Source organism: Malaya genurostris, chromosome 2, assembly GCF_030247185.1.
Source record: "Malaya genurostris strain Urasoe2022 chromosome 2, Malgen_1.1, whole genome shotgun sequence".
NCBI classification, from domain to species: Eukaryota; Metazoa; Arthropoda; class Insecta; order Diptera; family Culicidae; genus Malaya; species Malaya genurostris.
In genome coordinates this window covers 144712037-144732273 of record NC_080571.1, presented here as the reverse complement: position 1 = coordinate 144732273, position 20237 = coordinate 144712037, and the positions used below count along the sequence as shown (strand labels likewise).

At 38.3% G+C, this 20237-nt stretch overlaps 1 protein-coding gene across 13 annotated transcripts in view; it reads right to left on the bottom strand.

Annotated features, from left to right (window-relative positions):
- The window catches only part of LOC131426980 (innexin shaking-B), a 1311753-nt gene that overhangs the window by 501594 nt on the left and 789922 nt on the right, over positions 1-20237 (bottom strand). The gene's annotated exons all lie outside the window — the stretch shown is intronic.

Sequence of the window (20237 nt, the reverse complement as noted above, 5' to 3'; positions counted from 1 at the left end):
TCCCACCATCGACCACAATCGATACCAGTCAGCACGACCTAGAATGACAGTAACTCAGGAACACACACTAATTCAAACCGACACTCACGAGAATAACCCAACATACAATCGCCCTCTCCTCTCCGTATCACACCCGCTCACGCTCATCAAGAAGCTTTACTTCCTCTCTTACCCACAAAATATACAATGGCCGACACGATACAACGAGTCCCATTGGTTAAACCCGATTTACATTACGCGTTATATGTTAACTCCTCCTTCCGGATTCTTAGAGATCCTAACTGTTAGAATTAATTAGCTAGGCTAAAGGATAGACTATATAAGTGAATGAATCTCTGATAATTATTCTCTTGGCTAAAAGAGTGTTTAACATGTTTTCAAGACCTATGCAAAAGGTATAACGACATTTTTGCACTGAAGGATGATCCATTATGTGCAAAAAAATTCTTCTAGTAAGAAATTAATCTAGAGAATAAATCAACAGTGTACATGAAAAATTATCGAACATCTGAAGCTCACAAAAAGAAATAAACAACCAAATTGATAACATGCTTGATTGTCTTCAATATCCCCCTACAATTTTCCCCTTTTACTAGTACCGAAAAATCAACTACTGAAGACTAAAAATGGCGATTAGACAATAGAATACAAAAAATTTTTCAGATAAATTTCCATTACCAAAAATCGATGAGATACTTGATAATTTAGACCGAGCATAGTATTTTACGACATTCGACCTGATGTCAGGCTTTCATCGGATAGAATTACAAGAAAACTCAATATGAATATTTCACTCAATAGTTTCCAACGTATGATGGCAATCGCTCTGCGTGGATTATTGTGATGGGCTTTTCATCCAATTAATTCACCATTTGAAAAATTTGGAAATTGTTTTTCAACAACTCAGGAAATATAATTTAAAATTAAACCCAACAGAATGTTTTTTTTTTTTCGGAAGTGTCGTCACATATTTGGGTCATCACATTTCGGAAAAAGTTATTTTACCAGATCCATCCAAATTCTCAGCAATAAAAAAATATCCAACCTCTACTAATGCAGATGAAGTAAGACGATTTGTAGCATTTTGTAACTACTGTCGTCGCTTTATCGAAAAGGGTGTAGCCGGGTTTGCATATTTACTGCCATATGGAGTTAGGGTGGTTCTTCTGATTTTCATTTTATTTAAATTTTTCTAAAACCTCTAGCAAAAAATGGAAAAAATCAGGAATATTATGTGACAATGGGATTTTTTTTAATCGCACTTACAATTTTAGTACCACTCTAGATTTTACATCAAAAATAAATCATTTATGAGTACATTACACTGCAATTTGTCCAGATTTTACAAAAGTGTGGACGGGTATAATATCAGACTTTAAAAAATAAATCATTCGGAAAACCATGCGTTCGCATCAAATTGTCATCATCCGATGAAGACGCATGGTATGTATGTGCCCTTAGATCTAAATACCATGCGTTTTCATCTACAACTTGAGTTCAGGGCCGTGGTCAGGTCGAAGCGAGATAACTTAATGTTTACTTTTGCTTTGTCGCCGAAATTTAACCCTAAATTGCAAATATCTCCAATACTAACCCGATTCACGAAAAATCAAAAACATACGATTGTAGATAAATGATTTTACTATGCATTCGGCGAAAAATATCAGTTAAAAAGCATTTCTTTCGTGCGAGTTTTGTTAAAGATTTTGTTTTCTTTTTGCCTTTCTCATATAGAAAGGTTATGCAATCACTGTGAAAACCGACTTTTGAACCGAGGCCCGGAGGGCCGAGTGTTATATACCATTCGACTCAGTTCGTCGAGTACGCAAAATGTCCGTGTGTGTGTATGTGCGTATGTGTGTATGTAACGTTTTTTTGCACTAACTTTTCTCGGAAATGGCTGAACCGATTTTCACAAACTTAGATTCAAATGAAAGGTCTTGTGGTCCCATACAAAATTCCTGAATATTATTTGAATCCGACTTCCGGTTCCGGAATTATGGGGTAAAATGTGCAAAAAATTGTAAAAATAAGTGCACTAACTTTTCTCAGAGATGGCTGAATCGATTTTCAAAAATTTATATTCAAATGAAAGGTCTTGAGGTCCCATACAAAATTCCTGAATATTATTTGGATCCGACTTCCGGTTCGGGAGTTATGGGGTAAAATGTGCAAAAAAAAGAAAATATGTGTTCTAACTTTTCTAATAGATGGCGCGACCGATTTTCACAAACTTAGGTTCAAATGAAAGGTCCTGTGGTCCCATGCGTTATTCCTAAATTTCATGCGGATCCGACTTCCGGATCCGGAAATATAGGGTAAAGTGGGTTAAAAATTGTATACCATCACTAAAAATGGGGAAAAACTTTTAAAAAAATTCTAAATTGACCTCAAATCTTTTCCAATTTGATGGTTTTTATCAGTAGACGGTCAAACAAACCGATTTCGGTTATTCTTTTAAGAATCGAAGAAATTTTTCTTTTGCCTTTCTCATATAGAAAGGTTATGCAATCACTGTGAAAACCGACTTTTTCACCAAGGCCCGGAGGGCCGAGTGTCATATACCATTCGACTCAGTTCGTCGAGTACGCAAAATATCTGTGTGTGTATGTGTGTGTGTGTGTGTATGTGCGTATGTGTGTATGAAACGTTTTGTTTTTATCTAACTTTTCTCGGAGATGGCTGAACCGATTTTCACAAAATTAGTTTCAAATGAAAGGTCTTGTGGTCCCATACAAAATTCCTGAATATTATTTGAATCCGACTTCCGGTTCCAGAATTATGGGGTAAAATGTGCAACAAATTGTGACAATAAGTGCACTAACTTTTCTCAGAGATGGCTGAACCGATTTTCACAAACTTAAATTCGAATGAAAGGTCTTGCGGTCTTATACAAAATTTCTGAATTTTGATTGGTTCGTACTTCCGGTTCCGGAATTATGGGGTAAAATGCGCAAAAAAATTGAAATATGTGCACTTACTTTTCTCGGTTATAGCTGGATCAATTTTCACAAACTTAGATTCGAATTAAAAGCCATGCGGTCCTATACAAAATTTCTGAATATCATTTGGATCCGACTTCCGATTCCGGAATTATGGGGTAAAACGTGCAAAAAAATGCGAAAATTAATGCACCAACTTTTATTGGAGCTGTTCGATTTTCATAACCTTAGATTCAAATGAAAGATTTTCTGATTTCATACAAAATTGCTGAATTTTAAGCGGATCCGATTTCCGGTTCTGTAGTGATGGGGTAAAATGTGCAAAAAATGAAAAAAAATGCCTTAGCTTTTATCGTAGGTGGCTGGACTGATTTTCACAAACTATGATTCAAATGAAAGTATTAGAGTGTAGAAAACTCATGAATTTTATTAGAATGCGACTTCCTGTTCGGACATTACAGGGTGATGAGTGCGACAATTTTAATTTCAAATCATTAATTTATTTTTTCCAGAGATGGCTGAACTGATTCTCAAAAACTTAGGTTCAAATAAAAGTTCTTACTGATCTATTCAAAACTGCTGAATTTCATTCAGATTCGACTGCCGGTTTCGTAGTTACAGGATGAAGAGTGTTAAAAGTGTTTCAAATAATTATGAAAAGCACTTGCAATCGATGAACCTTACTAGTTAACGACTAAAAGTACCGATATCTGTTATACCGGTTCCAGGATTCTGGTTTTCCGAATCATCAGAAATAGTTGTCACAAACTCTGATGTAGAACTCACTCGCATTTTTCAGCGATGTTTTGATTTATTTTTCCAAGCTTAGTTCAAATTTAAGATCTTTTGATCTCATACGGAATCCTAAGCTTCAAATGGATTCGACTTCCGTTGCCAGAATTACAGGATGGCGAGTGTTGAAAATTTTATACTGTCACTGTAAGCGGCGAAGCAAAAAACTTTCAAAATTGTATTCAAAACTATTCTAATCTGTAATCATAGTCAATAGACAGCCGAACAAACCAACTCTTGTTATACTGATTCCCGGTTCTCGATTCTAGAAGCACCAGAAGTAGTCTGCATATACTAAAAAATGGAACTTATTCACATCTATCAGAAGTATCTTAACTTATTTTCACAAACTTGTATTGAAATGAAAGATTACAGTCTCCCTCATAATTCATGAATTTTGGTCTGATTCGACTTCCGGTTCCGGATTTACAGGGTGCTTAAAATTTCAATGTGTCGTTAAGAGTCGTTATTTGCAAATGAATGTTGATATGATTCCATGCTGAATTCCTGTTAGAGTGAGATCCGCTGTCGCTGCTCGACCCATTGGCTCAAAAAGTAGGATGGAAATAAATAATCACGAAATTCTGCGGTATTGCTTCTTAGAATCGAAGTGAAAATATTGTAGTCAATTTTATCACAATTCGTTGACTCTACTAATGAGCTGTCTATTAGTACAATAACTTTATCATTAAAAAATAACTTTCGCCAAATTTCCTATACGTATAATGTATTAATTGAAATAGAATCGACTAATCTTAAAAGAAATGAAAATCATTAAAACAAAGATAATGAAAGATATTGAACACATAGTTATGTATGAAAGTTAATCCGAATAAATGAACTAAATAAGCAAGTATTTCAACCAACTTCTACAAGCGAAAATCTCTTTGTGTTGCTGCGTCTAGTCGTCAAAGTAAAGTACGGATAAAAATCCTTTCTTTCATACAAAATACTCGAATTTTCTCCGGATTAACACGATACAACGTGCTCACTCGCAGAAAGTTTCACCGGAAGCAGCGTTGCAGGTCATTTTTCCAAAAATCTGTATTTGGCGCAAAAATTTATCTGTACCATACCGGTATCAGAATCTCTTCTACCGAAATATGTACCAGGAAAGGTATTTCGGTAGAAGGCCAAGGCTCATTTAGGTGAGTAAAAAAAAGGTCCCATGGCAACCTTTTCTCATATCTACTCAAGCTAAAACCCAAAATCGATTGGTTTGAAAATTATAATCGATTATTGAATCATCGAAAGATTCGACATTGGATAATCGATTAAGTAATCGAGTATAAACTAGACCACGGGTCGGCAATCTTTCAACTTGAAAAAGTCAAAAATATGTCCTTATAGTTTCAAACCTTTCTCTTACTTTAATAAAATAAATAAAATTAGTATATACAGCTTTCCCTTAATGTAACCGTATAACCAAAAAGCCGCATGTGGCACAGGATCCCGACTCATAACCTTGATAATCGATTAAAATTTAATCGATTAATTTGCAATGTTCGATTTTCGAATCATCAATTTAATTTAAATATTTCTGCAGAATCCAAAATGCTTCGTAGGTTTACCGAGCAAAAAGAGTTTAGTTAGTTTTGAACTTCTGCAACTTTTCTTAACTGCATGACAAGACCTTCAAAACACTCGGAAATCCGTAAAAATATGTAAATGAGAAAATATCTACCGCACTGGATAAAAATACTCCATATTTGCAGACAAATCTGCAAACTTGGAATCTCTGGTATTTTTTTGAGTAAAGTTTTCTATTCCCATATCCAAAACTTTACGCTTTTTATAGAAAATCACATTTTTCTGTGTAATATTGAAACGCCCACGATATGATGTTGCACATTATTTCTGTCACCGAATAGTTCAAAATTAGTTTTTGAAACAAGCAAATCGGTGATTCATTTATTCTGTGTCCCGTTTAATTTATTTTTCCTTTGACAAAAATAACCCTGCTCGAGAGTATGGTGGGTTTTTACATTTCGATAGATATTTTGCGAGACTAAAAGCAATTTTGCAAAAAAGTTACAGATATGTAGTAATAATTATTTCTTTTATCATATCATTCAAAGGAAATACCTCAATTTTTGCCTTTCTCATATAGAAAGGTTATGCAATCACTGTGAAAACCGACTTTTGAACCGAGGCCCGGAGGGCCGAGTGTCATATACCATTCGACTCAGTTCGTCGAGTACGCAAAATGTCTGTGTGTGTGTATGTGTGTGTGTGTGTGTGTGTGTGTGTGTGTGTGTGTGTGTGTGTGTGTGTGTGTGTGTGTGTGTGTGTGTGTGTGTGTGTGTGTATGTGCGTATGTGTGAATGTAACGTTTTTTTGCACTAACTTTTCTCGGAGATGGCTGAACCGATTTTCACAAACTTGGATTCAAATGAAAGGTCTTGTGGTCCCATACAAAATTCCTGAATATTTTTTGGATCCGACTTCCGGTTCCGGAATTATGGGATAAAATGTGCAAAAAATTGTGATAATAAGTGCACTAACTGTTCTCAGAGATGGTTGAACCGATTTTCACAAACTTAGATTCAAATGAAAGGTCTTGTGGTCCCATACCGAATTCCTGAATATTATTTGGATCCGACTTCCGGTTCCGGAATTATGGGGTAAAATGTGCAAAAAAAAGGGAAAATAAGTGCACTAACTTTTCTCAGAGATGACTGAACCGATTTTCACAAACTTAGGTTCAAATGAAATGTCTTGAGGGCCTATAAAAAATTTTTGAATATTGATTGGATCCGACTTCCGGTTCGGGAGTTATGGGGTAAAATGTGCAAAAAAAATAAAATATGTGTTCTATCTTTTTTCATAGATGGCGCGACCGATATTCACAAACTTAGATTCAAATGAAAGGTCCTGTGGTCCCATGCGTAATTCCTGAAATTCATGCGGATCCGACTTCCGGATCCGAAAATATAGAGTAAAGTGGGTTAAAATTGTATACCATCACTGAAAATGGGGAAAAACCTTAAGAATCGACCTCAAATCTTTCCCAATTGATAGTTTTTATCAGTAGATGGTCAAACAAACCGATTTCGTTTATTCTTTCAAGAATCGCAGAGAATTATTTTGAAGAATACCACAGTATTATATATGATAGTATGATTGATATGAGAAAGGCATCATTACACCACTAGGTGGATTAAAACAGGCTGTTCCTTTTCTCGCTATAAACAACTCTTGCGTGCGAAAGAATAAGGAAAAACTCTTTTTTTTTACAACTCGCACGAAATCTTTCGATAAAAACGTTTATCAGGCACAATTTATATACGAATCGATAGAAAACCGTTTTCTCACAATTTTGGGTAAAGTGCCTGGAACACCGAGATAGGCAGCGAACTTCACCTGACCACGTTGAAGCGCAACCTTAAGAAAAAAATTTCTTAAGGACTGTGAGAGAAATATGAATCAGTACTAATGAATTGTCAAATATTTAGGTTTTAATATACGGTTTAAAGTTTTTATTTATGAACTGATAAGTTTTTTTACATTTATTTTATGCAAATCCAATAATAACTATATTTAGTAAAAATTCTAAAGGACAATTAAATTATAGTTCTTTAGCAGAAAATAGTATTCCTAGATACCAAGCGTAAAATCAAGGAAAATTCGAAATCAAGCGAAATTGAAAAAAACTATCAGTTTTAAGGTAAAATGTTCGTCGACGTTCTGTATCACATGGTATGAATAGCCAAGTTGCCTGAAACTACTCAACGAGACAGCTAAAGTCAAACGGCTTAAGCTCATAAAGAAGGATTGATCAAACTGGGATCGGACTGACAGTAAATCCGTCGTAACAAAATGTATGAGATGAAAATACTTTACCTTCCTACTCGAATAATGGTGCATGGTGACGATATCGCGGTGATTCATGAATTCGTGTATTCATTCATTCATGCCTCGGATAAGGATACGTCATACGTACAGCTGAAAATGGACAGCGATTGGCAGGGCATGTTATCGGGATAACAGACGGCAAACATTTGAGAATGGTTCTTGAATGTGATTCGGAAAGCTCATGAAAAAGAGAAGCATAGCGAGCAAGGTGGATCGATCTAATGGAAGGAAAGAGTGAAGTGTGTGCTGTACGGAGACGACTTTTAAATACATATTAAGAGGGCATGAGCTGATACGTGAGAAAAGTACTCCGCAAAACACCAGAAAAACACAACTAAGTGTTATCTCAAAACAAATTCTTTTTGAAAAAATCGACTTTCTGGGTCCTAGGAAAATTTTGATATTTTTTCCAAGTCCCAGAAAGTCGATTTTAACGAAATTTTTTTTTCGAGATGACACTAAATCTCGACGTTTCATGCAATTCTAAAACTTTTGGCATCAAATTCTTTTTTCGATTTGGGAAATTTCATGGTTTCATTCTATGGTGATTTTTCAAGATCTATGAAAATTCCACTACGTGGATTAAGAAGGGTTTTTGCCTATAGAAAGATATTAGAATTACTGGAAAACCCGACTTTCGAACGGAACCTCGGAGACCCAAAGTATTATATACCATTCGACTCAGTTCGACGAGATCGGAAAATGTCTGTATGTGTATGTGTGTGTGCACTTTTCAAAGCTATTTTTACCGCTCAATTTTCACAGAGATGGCTTAACCGATTTTAACAAACTTAAGCTCGTTTGGAAGCTATTGTTAGGCCATTGATCAAGTTTGAAGATCAAATGGCTGTGACTTCTGGTTCCGGAGTGACGTAAGTGACGTAACCGACAAAATGTGTTTTTCACCGCGCATGTTTCTCGGAGATGGCTCAACCGATTTTATCAAGTCTAGGTCCGTTTGAAAGCTATTGTTAGGCCATTGATCAATTTCGAAGATCAAATGGCTGTAACTTCTGGTTCCGGAGATATAATGGTATAAGTGACGTAACCGACGAAATGTGTTGTTTTTTAACCGATTTTAACAAGTCTAGGTCCGTTTGAAAGCTACTATTAGGTCATTGATCAAGTTCGAAGATAAAATGGCTGTGACTTTTGGTTCCGGAGAAATACCGCGCAAGTTTCTCGGAGATGGATTAACCGATTTTAACAAATTCAAAATCCCGTTTGAAAGCTTTTGCTAATCCATTTATCAAGTTTGAAGATCAAATGGCTTTTCTATCCAGAAATATGATAATATAAATGACGTAACCGACAAAACGCGATATTTTTTTTACCGCGCAAGTTTCTCGGAGATGGCTGAACCGATTTTAACAAACTTAGGCTCGTTTGAAAGCTAATACAAAGCCATTGATCACGTTCGAAGATCAAATGAATGCGACTTCTGTTTCCGGAGATATGATGATATCAGTGACGTAACCGACAAAACACGTTGATTTTTACCGCTCTTTTATATATAAGGGTGGTGTAGAGTCTGAGAGCGGACTGTGAAAAGAGTACGGTAGGGAATAGAGTTAGTTGAATGTGAAACGTGTTACCGAGCGGTCGAATAAAGGGTTCTGGAGCTATATATAAATTTGTGTAGTGAGTCGTATGAAATTCCGAAAGGCCTAACTGCACGGATACTACAATTTGGCGCAGTCGGTAGGATCAACGGTAACTATAGTATTATTATTAATAGACATTGTAGAGAAACTACGCTACTGAGTTTATTTTTCATTATAAAAGAAACGGAGAAATAACGAAGCTAGGGGCGCCATATCTTTCTCTTCCTGCTGCTATCTGATCCAGGTTGTGAGTTTTAGGCGTGTGATGGTGGGCTCCGCTGGCTATGGCAAGCTTGTATTGGTGGCTGGAATGTTTCTGCTCAGTAAAACGGAGACTTCAAAAAAATGATGAAGAGCGAGAGCGAGTCTGGTTTGGAAAAAAAACCAAAGCGCACTAATACCTACTAGTCCAGTATGATAGACTGAAGAGCGAGAGCGAGTCTGGTTTGAAAAAAAACACCAAAGCGCACCAACACCTGTTAACCCACTATGTTATACTGAAGAGTGAGAGCGAGTCTGGTTTGGAAAAAACCAAAGCGCACAAATACCTGCTAGTCCAGTCTATAGACTGAAGAGCGAGAGCGAGTCTGGTTTGGAAAAAAACCAAAGCGCACTAACACCTACTAGTCCAGTATGATAGACGGAAGAGCGAGAGCGAGTCTGGTTTGGAAAAAACCAAAGCGCACAAATACCTGCTAGTCCAGTCTATAGACTGAAGAGCGAGAGCGAGTCTGGGTTGGAAAAAACCAAAGCGCACTAACACCTACTAGTCCAGTATGACAGGCTGAAGAGCGAGAGTGAGTCTGGTTTGAAAAAAACCAAAGCGCACCAACACCTGTTAACCCACTATGTTATACTGAAGAGCGAGAGCGAGTCTGGTTTGTCACAAAAATGCCTGCTAGTCCAGTCTATGGACTGAAGAGCGAGAGTTTTGAAAAAAAGAAGGCGCAGAAATGCCTGCTAGACCAGAAAATTATGCTGAAAAGTGTAAGCATGAGAGACGGTGAAAACGGTTCTCGAAATACACAGAATAGTACATGGAATTGGAAGAGCCGAGAGTGGTGGTTTTAAATATTTATATTTTTAGATGAGCGTTAGATACGGAAGACAGCCAGTGATACAAGTGACAGGGCTACTATATTTAAATGAATTGAGTTTTTGAATATATCAATATTCCATTAAGATTCATCAACAGAAGGTTCGTTGATGACATAAAAAATTTTATGACGGGTTTTGCGAACCAATTTGACACCAATTTAGTTGTAATTACGTTCAATTCTATTAGTGAATAGGCATCTTTGGTTCCTAAGAGAAAAAAGCATCATATTGTTACTCTTTACCGTTTGTGATGCTTTTGATGAACTTATTTGCATTTGTTATATCTATTTTCACAGATGAATCTGGAAGAGGTTAAACGTTTCCATCTGCTTCCGTTTAATAATGGAGTTACTACGCAAGACTTGCGACGTGAATGGGAGGAGTGGTACAGGGCGTTCGAGTTGATGCTAGAACTGAATAATGTCGAGACTCAGCGGGAAAAGAGATTGCTTTTATTGAATTGCGGGGGAAGAAATCTCCAACGTATTTTTTGTAACTTGCGTCCTACTTCGGATGAAATTTACCCTGAAGTGGTGAAACCACCATTAGCACCAGCTGAAGTTCCGGAGTACGACAATGCTATAAAAAGGTTGAACAAATTCTTCATTGGAAAGAGAAATGAGCGCATTGAGTTGGAAGTGTTTCGTTCATTGAAGCAAGGCAGCGATGAATCGTTCAACGAGTTTATCTTAAAACTTCGTGCTCAGGCATCGCGATGTGAGTTTTTCGATCGTGAAGAAAAGGAGCTACTACAACAGGTAACTATGGGAGCTCGCGACGAGCGTGTACGGGATAAAGGTCTTGAAGACGTTATGGGACTTGATGAGCTCACCAATTACGCGATCAACAGAGAAATTTTGCTTAAACAAAAGGCCAAGATCAAACCATTCAACGAGGACCTTCCACCTTCTGCAATTGCAGTCGTTAACGAAAATAGACCGCGGCAGTCAAAGTCATTCACCCCATATGGTACACAAGCATCTACAGGCTATTCAAGAAGACGGCAATTTGCATCGAATCAGCGCAATCGGGAATGTAACCGATGTGGTGCGAATAATCATAGAAACGAGGGTGATTGTTATGCACGAAACGCTCGGTGCAATGCGTGTGGACGTGTCGGACACTTCGCAAGAAAATGTAGGAACAGACAAGCCTATCAAAATAGCAATCGTTTCGAGCGGGTCGGTCCGCAAAGGGAGTCTAATAATTCTCTTCAGGAGTCACATACCTGGAAGGAAGAATTACCATGTCGACCGAAGTCGGATAACATTGCTGAGGTACAGTAAACATAACCGTATATTTTTAACATTTTCTTCTGGTATAATAAAATAAAAATAAATAAAAGAAAACATTTCTAAATACAAAATTGATTTTTCTTCCTTGTTGGTATCGGATAGGTTACAATACACCCTCGGAATGATGGAATGATTACTTGCATGATCCAAGACTTCCCAGTCGTCTTTTTAATCGATTCTGGGTCTGCTATTAATACGATCACTGAAAGTGTGTGGAACGAGCTCACAATGAATAAAACGACCGTTTATAAGAAGAAGTTTCCTTGTAATCGCCAGTTTACTGCGTATGCTAGTTCTAACCCATTGAATGTTATTGTATTTTTTGAAGCGTGGATTTCGGTTAACGAGGCGAAGCCAAAATGTTTTACAGAGTTTTTTGTCATAGAAGGAGCTACTAAGTCTTTATTGAGCAAAACGACCGCAGAACAGCTAAAAATATTGAAAGTGGGTCTTGCAGTTCAAAATATAGAAGTCAATGAACCGTTTTCAAAATTTCCAAATGTGTCAGTGAAGTTGTCCATAGACAACTCGGTAACACCAAGGAAACTTGCGTATTTGAGAGTACCCGAACCAATGAAAGAAAAAGTTGACAAGAAGATTTGTGAACTACTACGCACCGCTATAATCGAACGAGCTATTGGTCCTCCAATATGGATATCTCCAATGGTAGTAATTCCGAAGGGAAAGAATGATATTAGGCTGTGTATAAATATGAAATGTCCCAACAAAGCAATCCAGGGAAAGCATTTCCCACTTCCCGTTATTGAAACTTTCCTGAACAAGCTAAGAGGCGCAATCTATTTTTCAAGATTGGATATCGAATCAGCATTTCACCATGTGGAGTTGCATCCCGATTCAAGGGGTATCACTACATTCATGACTGACAGAGGACTAATGCGTTTCAAGAGGCTGATGTTTGGCATAAACTGCGCTCCAGAAATATTTCAAAGAATTATGACTGAAATGTTGCTGGGTATAGATGGTGTCATTGTCTACATAGTTCGTCCGCGGTGCTGTACCGATATTTGGAAAAGATCAGGAAGATGCATTCAACGATCTACGAGAAGAGTTAGCTGACAATGTGCGTAAGCTAGGATTCTTTGATCCCCATGATCCCACTGAGCTGTATGTAGATGCTTCATCGGTTGGTTTAGGTGCCGTACTTGTACAAAGAAATAACTCTGGCCTTCCTAGAGTAATCAGTTTCGCATCCAAATGTTTAACTGGCTCAGAAAAGGTTTATCCGCAGACTCCGAGGGAAGCGTTAGCTGTGGTTTGGGCGGTAGAGAGATTCTACTTGTACCTTTTTGGAATAAAATTTACCATTTTTACCGACCATAAAAGTTTGGAGTACATATTTGGAGCACCACACCGAGATGGAAGGCGGGCTTGTACCCGAGCCGAAGGTTGGGCCTTGCGCCTCCAGCCTTATGATTTCGAGATTAAGCACATTCCAGGTTTTACCAATGTTTCAGATATACTCTCAAGATTGTGTTGCCAGCCTAGTAAAGCTTTTGATGATAACGCCGAACATTACTTATGCGCAGTCGGCGATGGACCATCGGCTATCACTCTAGATGAAATTCGGTATGAAACTTTACAAGACACAGCACTCAAAGGGGTCAAAGAAGCAATTGAGACTGGAATATGGAAGGACGAATTAATTCATTACCAAGCGTTCAGTAAAGAATTAGGAATCGTTAGCGGTATTATCGTTCGTGAAGACAGAATTGTTCTGCCTTTAGCCCTGCGGACTAGGGCACTCAACATTGCGCATCGAGGTCATCCGGGAATAGTTATTATGAAAAGGTCCCTCCAAGAAAAGGTATGGTGGCCTTACATGGATCGAGATGTGGTAGACAAGATACAAGAGTGTGCCGGTTGCGCTGCAGTGAGATCAGAAGGACCCCCGGAACCATTGCAGCGAAAAGAAATTCCTGAAAGGGCATGGCAGGAGATCGCAATTGATTTTTTTTCCGCAAAGGAATGCGCAACATTTCTAATGACTGTAGACTACTTTAGTAGATTCATTAAACCAATTGAAATGAAGGGAACTTCAGCTGTTAAAACGATAGAGGCACTAGAAAAGGTATTTGAAGAACAGACTTATCCAGAAACTATTCGTTGCGATAATGGCCCTCCGTTTGCCAGTGAGGAATTTCTTGAATACTGTAAATCAAAAAACATTCGACTGGTGCGTACCATCCCATACTGGCCTCAAATGAATGGCCTAGTGGAGAGGCAGAATCAGGGAATATTGAAAGCACTGCGAATTGCAAGGGTTACTAATTCGGATTGGAGGAAGGCTGTTGCAGAGTACGTACATATGTATAATACGACCCCTAATTCGGTTACAGGCAAAGCACCTCTTGAGTTGTTCACTGGACGACCGATAAAAGATTTGTTGCCGTCGTTAAGGACGGATCCGAGTTGGTATCGAGAAGAGGGAGTACGAGTCTGATGCCATCAAGAAATTAAAAGGCAAAATATATGCAGATCATCGTCGACATGCAGCTGTTACAAATATTCAAGTCGGCGATTCTCCGGTATGATTATTTGAAAGATCTTCAACCTGCAATTCCAGATCCAGATGTCGAATCTGGATGAAATTGAGAAATTCAATATGGGACCTTGCTTTTGGACCTAAGTTCGAGAAAATCGGTCAAGCCATTGCTGTGCAAAGTGAGTGAGATCCATTTCTTAATACTTGACCACTATTTTCGATGCTTCCGAAATCGGAAACCGGGAATCAGGATATCCGGAATCGGTTTGTTGTAAGTATATTAGAAAAACATATTAAGCCTATTTGTATTTATATATGATAGCCCAATTACCCGGCGTCGCTCGGAAATTTTTCGTGATGGCAAGGTCGCAAAAAGATTGTCCTGCCTATGGAAATACTCTGAATGTAGTAGAAAAATGTCAGAACAATACTCCATACATGTTCAGATTGCGCACGGCCAATGCCCCATCTCAGATTCACGGCATTCTCGTCAAATCAGGGCAATTTTATGTTGTTCGAAAAATCCTATCAATTTTACCTTACACTTTCCATGTTTGGGACACTTGCTACACTTCCTCTCTCTTGAAATAACGTAATAATGTCTTTTGATATAAAATAGTATCTGTATTTGTCAAGAAGCTTCGTTTCTGTGAATAAATTTTATACTGAACTCCTTCGTTTTAGTTAATTCACTACAGTTCTCCTCCATGGTTACTCTTATAACCAACTCTGAGTAGTGTAGTGTTCGAGCTCGTCAAAAATGTCGAAAAATGTCTATTTTTCAAAATTTGAAACATTTTGCCTCAAATTCTCCCTGTTAGCGAACGCGTACTGCAACCCCCCTCCCTCCCTTTAAATATTCTTATAGCAACATATCAGCAGCAATAATAACTTGAGCCAAGTTAGGTGTGAGGTGTGGTAATCTATTGAGTTGCTTCGGAGTTATGATTGAGTTAAAAATGCTCTTAGGAACATCTGAAGTGTAAATAATATATGTACTTAGTACCGTTTCTTGTAAAATTCTATCGACTTCACAATAAACCTTCTTTTCTGGAGGCACTCATTATATCAACCCCATTCAAATACCCTTAAGGCCATATTTGAGTTTTTCAACGAGTATGGATGATCATCAACAATTATCGACTCTTTTTAAATTATAAAAATTTCATCATTGCCCCCCGTCAGAAGTTATACCCAAAAACGTCATGTGCAATGCATTCAAATTTCAGCGAAATCAGTCCAAATGGATCTTTATTATGATCATGATTGCACATTTGCACTACACGACGTACAACACCTCATTTGCCACTGCTCGGGATGGTCGCGCCTTGATGACGACACTTGTGCTCCCGCCAATGTTTCCTTTGCAAAACACCCGATCAATCTCGAGATTCCCAGGATCTCGTTCTTTCAACCGTAGCCGCTTATCGAATGGTGCAAAAACTTAAGAATATCACGACTGTGATGCCAGTCCCTTCGTGTTGTTTCCTTTGTTTATAGTCTGATTTCTCGATGTATAAAAACGGGGATCCTGCCAAGGAAAGACGTTTATGCATTATTGCCGCACTACACGCAGATATTACTTACTATTTGATCCCCGTTGTATCGTATTTCTTCGTGTATCAACTATCGGATGTCGAATGATAAAACCGCCTGCTCTTTCTGTTGGTTGCTTACTGAGCTGCGACAGGGATACTGTTAGCGAACGCTCATCGGACAGTCAGAGAGCTAACCTGTTTTTCCCGGAAGCTTACAACTGTTGAATTAGATTCACAATAGGTGGATTTCTTATGGTCTCCTGGACTTGTACATGCCGACCCCAGTACAAGCCCTAATGCTTGTCAAATTTACGTTTAATAATAATTTGAATCTAAGCTAAACCTGAACATGACACCAGCGATTTCTAGCAAACGAAATCTACGATACTATCGTTGCCAACGATTCTTGGCTCTAACTATAAATTTTGCTAACGCCTTTTTGAAAGGCTTCTGTTTCGCTACTATGTGCTTTACGATCACTATCTTTTCATCTCTGAAGAGTTAGTGACACATGCGTTCAAAATATTTATAGACTCCAACAGGTGCAACCGGAAAGTTACGTGTCCGCCCTGTTAGAGTGTGCGGAGCACAATTGATCGGAGAAAAGAGGTATTTAATCCCTAAATCATCATGAGGCCAATTCCAGGGTTTTACTGCGACCAGATTCGCGTTGCTTTCGGATGATGTCATGATGACCTCCGTCAATTGTGATTGTTCTCCTACCCAAGTAAATGATCATTCTGACTTATAATTGCAGCACTGTCGCCATTAACCGTGCTGACGTTTTGAAGCTGAAACTGCTATTGCTTGTTGTAAGTAGACTGAATCTGCCGACATAGATGTTTTTTGTGGAAGGTGTAACTGGACCGCCTGAACGTACTTCCGAGCGGTGTAAGCGGGTGATTTATGCGCCACTCTCGATGAGAGACCACCCGCCAGATGTGTGGCTGCCCGGCCTTTTGAGACTTCTCGGGAGAAGGTTCCGGTTTCCCTCTTTGTAGGGTGGAAGCAAACTAGTCGACCAAAAGCGCGTCCGAGTCGCGCGTGTCATACAAACTACGTCACGTCCGAAATGTTCAATGCGATCTCAGTCCGAAAACGATATTCTCACACGGTTGTAATCATCACGGGAAAAGTCTAACTTCCCAAATTAACCAATCTGCAGAAAACTTGAGAGTGGTTCCGGTAGGTTTCAGGGCCAACCTCCCAAGTAAAAACAAAATACAACAAAAACTACAAACGAGACGGAACTCTGGACTTGAAAAGCTTCATTAATCTGAAAATTGGAGAACTACATCAAATCACAAAAAAAGGTTTTCACAAAATCACAAATCCAACATTTATTGGCCTTTATCGGTTTTCCCGATCATGTTCTCTGTTCACTCTATTCTGTGCTAGCTAGCTATTTTCATTCTTTCACCTTTCCCTCATCTATCCTAACTGGCGATTTTTTAATTGTCTGCGGTGCGTGCTTTCGGTGTTCATTGTTCACCTCACTTGCAAAATCACTTGACAATTTCTTTCATTATATATATATATATATATATATATATATATATATATATATATATATATATATATATATATATATATATATATATATATATATATATATATATATATATATATATATATATATATATATATATATATATATATATATATCGATATGCAAATTCGACGGTAGGGTAAGGCCGTCAATAGTGACCCCATGCGCATGGACTTCACAACAAATATATATGTACTCACGACCTAGGATTTACGTGTTGGCGGGAGACGGCGATTCCTACTGCTGCTGCTGATGATGGCGATGATATTGCTGACGATGCGACGCGATGCTACGACGAGTGCGTTTCCTTCGATCGAGCTGAACGAGCGACGCTGGTCTCCCCGCCGATTTGTGGACTTACGACGACGGGATACTGCCGTCGAGTTTTCCGATCGTCACCAGAAAACTTAACAGCGTTGATGATGGTTGTCTACTAACCCTGCCAAGGCGCAAGATTGACGGATGCTGCCTTCTTCCGGCCCAGTGTATCGCCGGGACCAAACCTTGAGACAGATCGTGGGGTCAAGAGCGGTCTCTACTGTACGGGTGTGATGTGTCGGGTACTTCGACGGTAGCCACAAACCTGTGAAAGAAATTGCCATTGCACAGAAAACGCATAAGCACGTGCACCTTGGTAGTGTCAACATTTGTGAGTTTACCTTGATTTCTTGGTTTCAACACACAGGCGAACCGCCAAATTAACGATAGGGAATCTAACTGAGTTTTCATTCTGTATGAGAAAGGAACGAATTTACATTTTGATGAATAATTTCAAGTTACATTTAAATTTACCAAACTAAACACAACACGGCGCGAACTAAAATCGAACCATTCTTGCCTCTTCCACTGATAAGTTCAAAGTGGTTTATTGGGCTTTGAGAATCCTCAGAATAACCGCGGTTTGTACATCTTCGTTAGCGGATCTGACGTATTTTCCACGAAGTGGATAATAGCGACAATTCCGAATTTGCATTGATCATCCCGAACTTCCCCAGTCGCATGATCGCATCTCGTTTCTGCGAACGACCCCAATCAAACCAACCCGCCGCCAGACCAGTCATCGGAGCGAAACAGAGCATTCTCCCGAAAGATTAACGCGGTCATGAACTTAGGCAAAGCAGAAAGCAATTGGCGCGTACTAAGAACGACGGGAAATCAGCTGCTGTGTCTTATGGCAAATCTCTTACTTAGAGCTTTTTCATCATAACGGGGTGATTCGATTTTGTGAACTTCTTTTAATATCGTTTCGTATATTGATTATATTCTATTAAATTTTAATACAAGAATCTATAAACATTATTATTAAAAATCATTAACCTACTGACTATTATTTACAAAAATATATATTCTAATTCTATACTCGTTACAAAGGTTTTTTAATCGGGTTTGATGTCCTTCCCGTGATATCTTCCTTGCTTCCCGTGAGAATGTCCTCCAGAAGGTACAAATTTGTTCCAAGAATCTATTTTACCGTAGCTGAGATGAATTCTATTTTACCGTAGCTGAGATCGATTCTTCGGATTGAGCTTCTGGTTCACGTTGTTTGCTTTGGATGATTGTCCGAATGACCTGACATGAGATCTGGTTTGTCTCCTGTTCTGAACGTGGCTACTGGCTTTCGTAAGATCTGGATCCAAATGGTTGAACGAACTCACCGCGAATATGATTTTTCCTTTAGCGGAAATGACTCTGATCGTCGAATCTGAATGATTACTAATTTTTTTAACGTTATTGGGTAATGTTTCCCACGTAAGCTAATTCATTTATCCTAACGTTACACTGTTAGCATGAGAATAGCTACAGAATTCAAAGTTTCGTTGTGAGACAAACCGAGGATCGTTGGACTAGAGTGATCGTTGTTCGTGAGAATCGGTTCATTCAAAAATATATAAATAATCTATATGTATATGGGGCATTCCACGCAAAATCAGCCACCCAAAATTTTTTTCATCTAACTATTTTTTTCGATAAAGAACTCTACAATAATCGACACATATTTTTTATTTCAATACGGTTCGTGGAATTTTCGAAATATGATTTTTTGAAATTTCGCGATTTCAAACAGAGCCTTTTTTCAACACCCTATACTGCAAAATCTAATACATACAAAAATTCGTCCAAGACATGGCATGTGCGTCTTTTCCTTTCAAATAAGCGATTCCATAAAACAATCTTTGAAGTTAATATTATGAGAAAAGTTAAAAATTAATAAACAAATAAAAAAAATTCAAACTTGGGCCGAATTATTTTGTCGTGAATACGACTTACTTTACTATGGGGCGCCTTTTTAAAATTAGCCATATGGAAGAATGGGCAGAACTTAGTCGTGAATATCTCGACTTGTATTAATGACAGCAACATAATTGTTTCACTATTTCATCAAACATATGATCAGGAATTTAGGACAATATTTTGAGCAGTGTAAGATAACCACAAACAACTCGAAAATTAGGTTTTCTCAAAATTTGAAAACCACGCGGAAAACTCTTTACTTTTGCTCTGGTTTTTCGCGCAAGGACGACAATTTTGAGGTAGTCAGGCACATATCTTCAACTGAACGTTATAAAAGGGGAGCCGTGGTCTACAATCAATCATTTATTCTTGTGCGTTGGATGGAAGCAGACGTCGGGGCGATAAGACGCATTCAAACAGCGGCATACGAGAGCGCACCTTCTGCGTGGTTAACCCTTAAACGCTCAGGTCGTAGTTCTCATTTACCTTCCGGTCGTCAAGACAAGAAGACGCATCAAACCAGTTTCGCATCACTTGGCACTGCGAGCGGATGTGTCGGTTTGTTCGCAAAGCTAGTTTCAATTCAAGCATGAACGATTGCATCAGACAAGTCGTTTGCAGACATTATATAAAATCAGCCGTTCTAATGGCTTTAAATGATATCTAAAGAACTATTAAGATTACTTCTTCGCAAATCGAAGGTAAACATCATCAGTTTAGTGAAAATCCAAAATAATTTGAGTTGATTTTCGCTGTGCGAAAATCGTTCGAGAAAAATGTTTCGAACTGTGCTAAATATCATAGAGAATTGATCCGTCTAGAAGGCAGA